Source organism: Urocitellus parryii, chromosome 1 (genome assembly GCF_045843805.1).
Source record: "Urocitellus parryii isolate mUroPar1 chromosome 1, mUroPar1.hap1, whole genome shotgun sequence".
NCBI lineage: Eukaryota > Metazoa > Chordata > Mammalia > Rodentia > Sciuridae > Urocitellus > Urocitellus parryii.
Window position 1 is genome coordinate 31,808,386 of NC_135531.1, and position 8,894 is coordinate 31,817,279.

At 35.1% G+C, this 8,894-nt stretch overlaps 1 pseudogene; it reads left to right on the forward strand.

Annotated features, from left to right (window-relative positions):
- The first annotated feature begins 1,062 nt into the window (after positions 1-1,062).
- Positions 1,063-8,894, forward strand: LOC113186237 (ubiquitin-conjugating enzyme E2 D3 pseudogene; annotated as a pseudogene).

Here is an 8,894-nt window from a genome sequence, read left to right on the forward strand (position 1 = left end):
GTCTGAGGTTAAAGGTGATGGAACACCCTAAGATACCATCTCACTCCAGTAAGATTGGCAGCGATTATGAAGTCAAACAACAACAAGTGCTGGCGAGGATGTGGGGAAAAGGGTACACTGGTACATTTGCTGGTGGGACTGCAAATTGGTGCAGCCAATTTGGAAAGCAGTATGGAGATTCCTGGGAAAGCTGGGAATGGAACCACGTTTTGACCCAGCTATTGCCCTTCTCGGACTATTCTCTGAAGACCTTAAAAGAGCGTACTACAGGGATACTGCCACATCAATGTTGATAGCAGCACAATTCACAATAGCTAGACTGTGGAACCAACCCAGATGCCCTTCAATAGATGAATGGATAAAAAAATGTGGCATTTATACACAATGGAGTATTAGGCAGCACTAAAAAATGACAAAATCATGGAATTTGCAGGGAAATGGATGGCATTAGAGCAAATTATGCTAAGTGAAGCTAGCCAATCCCTAAAAAACAAATGCCAAATGTCTTATTTGATATAAGGAGAGCAACTAAGAACAGAGCAGGGAGGAAGAGCAGGAAGAAAAGATTAACATTAAACATAGACATGAGGTGGGAGGAAAAGGGAGAGAAAGGGGAAATTGCATGGAAATGGAAGGAGACCCTCATTGTTATACAAAATTACATATAAGAGGTTGTGAGGGGAATGGAAAAAAAACAAGGAGAGAAATGAATTACAGTAGATGGGGTAGAGAGAGAAGATGGGAGGGGAGGAGAGGGGGGATAGTAGAAGATAGGAAAGGTAGCAGAATACAACAGTTATTAATATGGCATTATGTAAAAATGTGGATGTGTAACAGATGTGATTCTGCAATCTGTATTTGGGGTAAAAATGGGAGTTCATAACCCACTTGAATCTAATGTATGAAATATGATATGTCAAGAGCTTTGTAAAGTTTTGAACAACCAATAAAAAAAATAAAGGTGATGAAACAGTTTATCTGATGGCATAACTTTCAAAGTAATACAACATTCAAGATATAGAATGGATGTTACTGGTTATTTTAGCCAATTTTAGAGTGGGGATGAGGAGCATAGGAGCAAAACTCAGAGAGAATAATGTGGAAATTTTGCGGTTTGATCGGAAAAGGAGTGAGTTTAAAGTTGTGGCCGCAACTTTAAATTTAGGGTAGAGTTGGTGAAAAGATTGAGGTCATTAAAATAAAAACAAGTTCAAAATACTGGGACAGCAGATAATAAAATGTCGTGAGAGCCTCTCAACAATCAGCAAGACCACACCCATTATAGGCTCATTTTTTTTTTTTAAGTTTTATTTTTTAAGGAGAGAGTCCTTGTTCACTTTGCTTGCACAGGATCACTTAGGGAATTATTTCCCTTGGATATATTTCCCTGCGTTCAGTTAGCCAAGAACTCCAGAAGTTGCTGCATCCATAATTCATGTGGATTATGTTACTGTTTTTGCCAGTGACACACTTTTCTATCTTTCGTGTTATGTCAGTTTGCAGGTAAGTGGAATGTATGAGTGATGGGGTACTAGGTGCTTCTGCTGGGATTTCAAGGGAAAGTCTGTGAGCCAAGGTAGTGTGTTGGTCTATCAGAGCTAGCATAGAGAGAGGTCATGGTGAATGCAGCCAGCAAGGTATAGGAGTGGGGTGCTCAAGCACTTTGGATCTCATTTTCTGCTACCCACATGAATGTAGAGCAGCTAGGATTGAATGTTTGCCTCTCTGGGTCTTAGTTGGTTTGGTATGATTTCTTCTTGTTATTTTCCTATCCCTCCCTTGGGTATTTTGCCAGTGATGGATAGCTAACATTTTCCCCTTGTGCTTCTGTATCCTGTTTTCTCATTTTATTTGATCTCAAATGACTTTGTAATTTTGCTCTAAGTATTCTCCAGATCTTCATTAATTTCAATAGCATAATTAGACAAGGATTTGCATTCTGTTCCAAGCAATGTGTATCCTTTTCAACAGAGCTGTAGAGCCCTTTGTGCTTTGGGCCTTTCTCCCCCCTAGCAAGAGTACCTGAATCACCTCAGCAAAGGGGAGTCAGGAGTCACTTTTCCTATTGAAATATTCTCACTGTATGAGAAAGCATTGGGGTGGAGATGGTAGCAGTAACAATCTCCAGTCTTCCCAGTTTGCTCTTAAAAATGTGGAATCTCTGCTCCATAAGAGAGCTAGAGTGACAGGATCAGGTTCCAGTATCCTTGCCCTGATGGGTCTGGAGTAACGTTTTGGTGCTATACTTGGGATTGGACATAATTGAAGTTTAGTCCTCTCTGCTACACCTGCTTCAGAAATAGTGATTCTGTATCCGAAGCTGGGAAATGTGATGAGAATCCATGTTGACAGTCTGTCACTCCCAGAGTAAAATCATAGCTCTGGGACTGGGTACAGAAAAAAATCCAGCTTTTTTCTTGGCTACATGCTTGATTCTTGAACCCAGATAAAGCAGGTTCAATGCTACAGACTTGATATGTTTCTGCCAAAATTTAGTAGATTTCCTTAAATTAATGTTTCTTCATTTGCCATACACATTGAAGACATTTTATAGACTTTAAAAACCGTCATTAAATAATTTCCCTAGAAATTGGGTTGTATTGTAAACCTGCTGAACTCCATACACTGCCATCCCAAAAGTATTGCAGAAATACTGCATTATGCTTTCAGAATGTGCTAATTATTTATTTTCCTTCAGACCTGATTAGTTTCATAAAACTGAGAATTTAGGAAGGCCACTCAGAAGTATAGTGAATTGAAGGTTCTTCGGATTATCTTCATATTTGCTATAACTAAAATTTAATAGAAGTTTATTATGAGCTGATTTTCTGAGCTATTCTCCATTAGGCCATAGTGTCTGGCTTCCTGTAAATGTTCTTCAATCTATCCCTGCTGGAGCTTTGTTAATAGAAAATCTGAATGCTATTTTAAAAGTCTATTTTTGTCGGTAGTTTTATTTCTTCCAGGCATTATGCAGTAGCAATGAAAAGAAAAATTCTGTAGCCTTTAGCCCTGGAATTATTCTCAATATTGAAGATTTCTAGCCATTATGAAGGGATTCTTTTAGCAGGAATCATTTTTTTAAATTTTTCTTTCTTGTTCCAGGACTTCTTATATATTCCCTCAGTGTTAGGCAGAATGTAGACTGTACCATTTGTTTTTACTGTTGTTTTTAATCTAGTCCCTAGGTGCTGAGCTTTCAGCTACTTGTCAGCAAATATTTTGAAATATTTTGAAGATATCTCATTTAGTTGACCATAATTTCTCAAATTACCAAAAAAAAAATGATTTCAGTTTCTTAAGATTGAGTTAGGATGCCCATTGAAGTTATCATTCTAGTAAATATTAGCATAAGTGTTTTTTATCTAAAATTATGCCAACTCATGATTCTACAAAATTGTATTCCCTTGAATAAAATCATGTAACATAATGACATAACTGAATTTCATTCTTATATATATATATTTTGTTTCCAAGAAGTAAATTACTGCCTTTTGGGTTTACTTACTCTTCTATGTACAATCATTACTTCCCCAAGAAATTATTAAACAAACGGTACTTTTCCACTTCATCATTTAAATGTCCCATATAATGTTTTCATTTTGATCCATTAATTTTCACTCCTTCATGTTCTGTCTCTTGGATTCTGCAATCTGGACTGATGCTTCTTGCCCCTTCACTATACCATAGTCACCTTCAAAAGGTGACTTTCTACCATTTTTTTCTGAAAGTTTTGTCTTTCTGTTGGATTTTTAAACTCCTGAATCTCATAGATTACAATCAGTTTTTTTTGAGATAAACTTTGTTTTTGAACATGTTTAGATTCACAAATGTATTGAAAATATAGTTCTGAATCCCCATATATCTGGCATTCATTTTCCCTAGCATCTGACATTCCTATGGTATACTTTGTACAGACTATTGACCTATCATTACTGACTCGAGTCCATACTTTTAGCTCTTATCTAAGATCCTTTCTCTATTCAAGGATCCCCTTCCATTGGAGGATTTCAGTTGTGAGGTCTCCTGATGTTCTACTTGGCTGTGAGAGTTTCTCTGGTTTTCTTTGCTATTGATGACATTCAGGGTTATTAGAAGTGCTAGTTAGATATTTTACAAAATGCCCCTCAATTGAGAATTGTCTAATGATTTTTTTCTTATGGTCAGCTGTGATTCTGGATCTTTATGAGGAAGACTGCAGAAATAAAGTACTATTTCTAAAACATAACATCCAGGAGTTTCGACTGCAGTTAAAAATCACCCCACAAAAGTAAGCCTGTGCTCAAGCTTCTCTTTTCAATAAAAGAGATTCCATCCCTATCATCAAGTACTGGGAATATGACTCATGTTGACTAACTGACTTTCTTTTTTTCTTTTTTTCTTTCTTTCTTTCTTTCTTTCTTTCTTTCTTTCTTTCTTTCTTTCTTTCTTTCTTTCTTTCTCTTTCTTTCTTTCTTTCTTTCTTTCTTTCTTTCTTTCTTTCTTTCTCTTTCTTTCTTTCTTTCTTTCTTTCTTTCTTTCTTTCTTTCTTTCTTTCTTTCTTTCTTTCCTTCCTTCCTTCCTCTCTCTCTCTCTCTCTCTGTCTTTCTTTCTTTCATTCTTTTGTTCTTTCCAATATATTTTTCTTTGATTACAGGAGATACCAGTATCAGACATTTTCTTTCAGATGAAATTAGTTAGCATTGTTGGATTCCTAAATAATTGTGAACTAAGAAGGAGGATCTGGACAAGTCACAGACCCAGGAAATAATTGACTTTATGAACTATGTAAGACCAGAGAGCAAGAATCACCTTCATTCTTGTTTCACTCATACGAGGCAACAGAGGTAGATTAACTACCTCTACTTCTCAGTGGCCAGTTTTCAAAACAGAGGAGCCACAGAAAAGATTTTGCTACTCCACAGAAAGATTAGAGTTTCATTTTGGCATGTGTTTAACTACAACCAAACAGAGTGTTGGTGAGAATGTTGCTCATTCCCAAAGCATTTTGAGAACAACTTTTATTTCAGAACACAAGTCAAAATTTACATAATGATGTCCATTAAAAGTTTTAGATAATCTTTCCAGGAGTTATATTCTTACACTATTTGATTTGCCTGGAATCTCTCAGTGTTTATTGATTATGATGACTTTAATAGAATGGGAATCAAGAAAATATAATTTGTGAAGTTAAGTCACATTTTTTAAAATTATGTTTTCAAGGTAAAAATAGCCTGAGATAAAATATAAAGTTTATTGTTGATATTTTAATAATTTGTAAATGACATAAGTTATGTTGCCACTGATTACTTTTCCTAAGGAAAAATAAGGCTGTCCCTCATGTTATTTGGGTAGGGGATCATTTTCAATGAATATTTCAAATTGAAAGGCCATTTATCAAAAGACAGGAAAAGAGAAACTATGATTCTTCTTTTTCTTTAATCTTTGAAAAGTGCTCTTTAGAATCCATATAATATTATTTAAAAATATACCACAAGCATTGTCACCACTAAAGAGTTATCCAATAATGAACATAGTCATAGAATGTTAGCCATAATTAATACATCTGTCAGGTTAATAAATGCTTCCTGAAAAGCATTTTTCACTATGCATATGAATAAGGCCCCTCATCAGTATTTGTCTTAAAAGCAAACATATACAAAATTAAATAAATAGCTTCAGAAACTATAGCCCCTATATTTCAGCTCTGGAGGCACACAGGGAAATGTCACAGTCTGTAGATATTTTACAACCCACTATCCCCTGCTTTGATATATGATCTTTTTGAATTTTATTTAAACTCTCCTTTGTGCTAAAAGGAATATTTGGCTCCTAGAGATGCAAATCAGTTTTAGGAAGTCTTTGGAAAACTACTTTGGCTCCACAAAGTTTAGTAATATTAGACAAGTATGGATTTTTAAACATTATGCCTGAAGTCGGTATGTGGAATTAAACAGCCCTCTGGCAATATCTTTTTTAATGATTAAGTTTTCTTTGAGGTTCTTCTGCTTACACAAAGCAATGATACATCACAATAAGTCTGGAATTTCTGAAGTTATAACAGCATCATTGATACAGGGGCAAGTGCGCCCTGGTTGATGGCTCAATGTATTTTTTCCTTATAGTTTAGCTGATGTTGTATGTCATGGATGGTTGTTTCCAGTTCAACTAAGAACCAGGATCCTTTAATTTGCTTGCAATTTTTTTTGTTGTTGTTGTGATATTACACTTTTAAAGCTCTCTGGCTGACAGCTGAGGCCAGAGGCTGGGATCTGTGGGGAGCACCATCATGCTCTGAAAATATCAGTTCAACTGATTTTTAAAGGACTGCAGAGTTGTACAGACTTGAAATGGATGTTAGATTCACAAAATTATTATAAGTTAGTAGTTGTACTTACACATGTTTTAGTTGACTAAAGAAATTGATAAATATTTATGGAGTCATCTATATCCTCTACAGGTAGAAGAACATTGTGGCTTTATTTCCACAGTCAAAAGCTACTTGTTACTTAGCATAAAACCATGATATGATTTCTTTTAACATGACACCTAAGATGAATATAGCTCTCAGGCCCATCCTTTTATTAATTAATTAGAGTTATCTATCTTTAGTGAAACCAATCCTGGAACTATTCTGACATCCAGAGTTGTCAAGTGAGTCAAATAGGATGCCAATCCTGTCTAACCTAGGACAACACCCATAGTTCAGAGTCCCTGCAGCTTTGCAGTTACTGGGAACAACTTGCCTTCTTCTTAGTACAACAGTTAGTGCAAGTCACAGGACTAGTTTAGCACTTCTTAGGTGGATTAGTTACATTGTAGGAGAACTTTCAGAATCCCCAGCCACCATCCATTCCTGTTAGCATACTAGTGCTGTAAGACATTTAATTATTTTTTTTTCTGTCTCTTCCTAAAATTATGTGTCCTTCTCACTTCCTGGGGTTAGAAAAAAGGATTCATGAATGTTCTGACTTCAAATGAACTATATTGACCTGATAGTTTCAATCTTCTCTTCTACAGAAGAGCTAAATTACTTGAGGAAACTTAAGCTAACCAATATTGAAATGCCTACTTCTCTTTAGAAAAAAATATTGGATCTCAGGCCGTCAAGTGAATATTTGAATCCCTTGACATTTTTATCTGTTTATGCATTATTTAATGGAGGGGTGGAATACCATATCAACCAGAAGTATGAGCTCTGGGTCAGACTTCCCATATTCAAACCTACCTGCTATGTACTAATCTGTGGACTATGCTAAAGTCTTCTAACTTCTAGGTTTTTCCATTTCTTCTGTACAATGTGTGCTACAATTCCATCTACTTCAAAGAGCTGTTGTACAGATACAGAATATTCAGTGCTATGTGGAACAAGTAAGTGTTTAATAAAATTAACTACTATAATCCTGCGAATAATCCACTGAAACAAGGTGGACAAGGATTTAGTACCTACCATATAACAGGGAATACTGTGAACACTGGAGACAGAACAGATGACAAAAGAAACACCTCCACTACTTCCCAGCCTCTCTTTACCCATCATTCCACTCAGAAAGAGTGCAAGAATATACCTCTAATAAAGATTATTACTATTAGTATTAATATAAACTGAAGATTTTGAACTCAAGAGAGGGAGAAATTGCCAAAGGTCAAGCATACAGAGGTACCTTATGCAGTCCTAATAAATTCTGAAATATCACATGTACTAGGATGTGATATGGAATTTTATACTTAATTTTGCATCCTACAAAATTTATATTAAATTGTCAGAATTCATGGAAATATATGCTTCCTAAATCCCACAAAATCATCACTCACAATCATCATTTTAATGAGGATATTAGCAAAAATAAATTACTTAAACACCCCTCTAAATCATCATGTGTAACTGGTGGCTACCATATTGGACAATGTAGGTCTAAGTTAAAATTTTGTGAACATTTTTTTGTAATTAAAAGACATAATGTAATACCTAATACTTAACATTTTTATTAGTATCAAGTATTTGGTCATAGAAATGGAACAAGTGGAAATATACTAGTGAAGAAGAAACGATAAAGATTTAATAACATGGATATAAGACTACTTAAGAAAAGAGAAATAGGGACATGCACAAAAATGTGAAAGAAACAAAGCATGTTATAATAGAATATGTGTTGAATGAGAGTCAAAAGAACGAACAGAATGTGGGCTGGAGGGAAATGAGCATTATGTTCCACAGTGATTTTTTCTGTGGCTCCAGTTAACTTCAGCCTTATTCATATATTTTGCATTTAGTTGCCATTTTTGGTCATGCAAGTTTTAAATTTGATGGAAAACTGACTTATGAAATAACAAGCTTTTCATGTTATATTTACACTGTTTACTACTTACTGATTATTTGTGAAGTAATTATTTCATATCACAGAACCATGTTCTAGTACTATAGAGAAGGAGAGCATAGGTAGATTAGAAATTCTTATTTATTATTCCATAGGGGATGAAAACTCAGCTTTTAAACATTTTTAACCTCTAATGGTAGTAAGGATGAATATAACCCAATGTTCAGCTTAAAAACAAATGCTCTAATTCATTGGCAAGATACAGTTAGGGGACCTTATGACAGCCCATATAAAGGTGGTGTATTCTTTTTGACAATTCATTTTCCTATAGACCACCTCTTCAAACCACCCAAGATTGCACTTACAACAAGAATTTAATATCCAAATATTAACAGTGATGGCAGCATTTGTCTTGATATTCTAGGATCACAATGGTCTCTTGTTTTAACTATTTCTAAAGTTCTTTTATCCATTTTTTTCAATGCTATGTGATCCAAATCCAGATGACCCTTTAGTGCCAGACATTGCACAGATCCATAAAACAGACATAAGTACAACAGAATATCTTGGGAATGGACTCAAAAGTATGTCATGTGA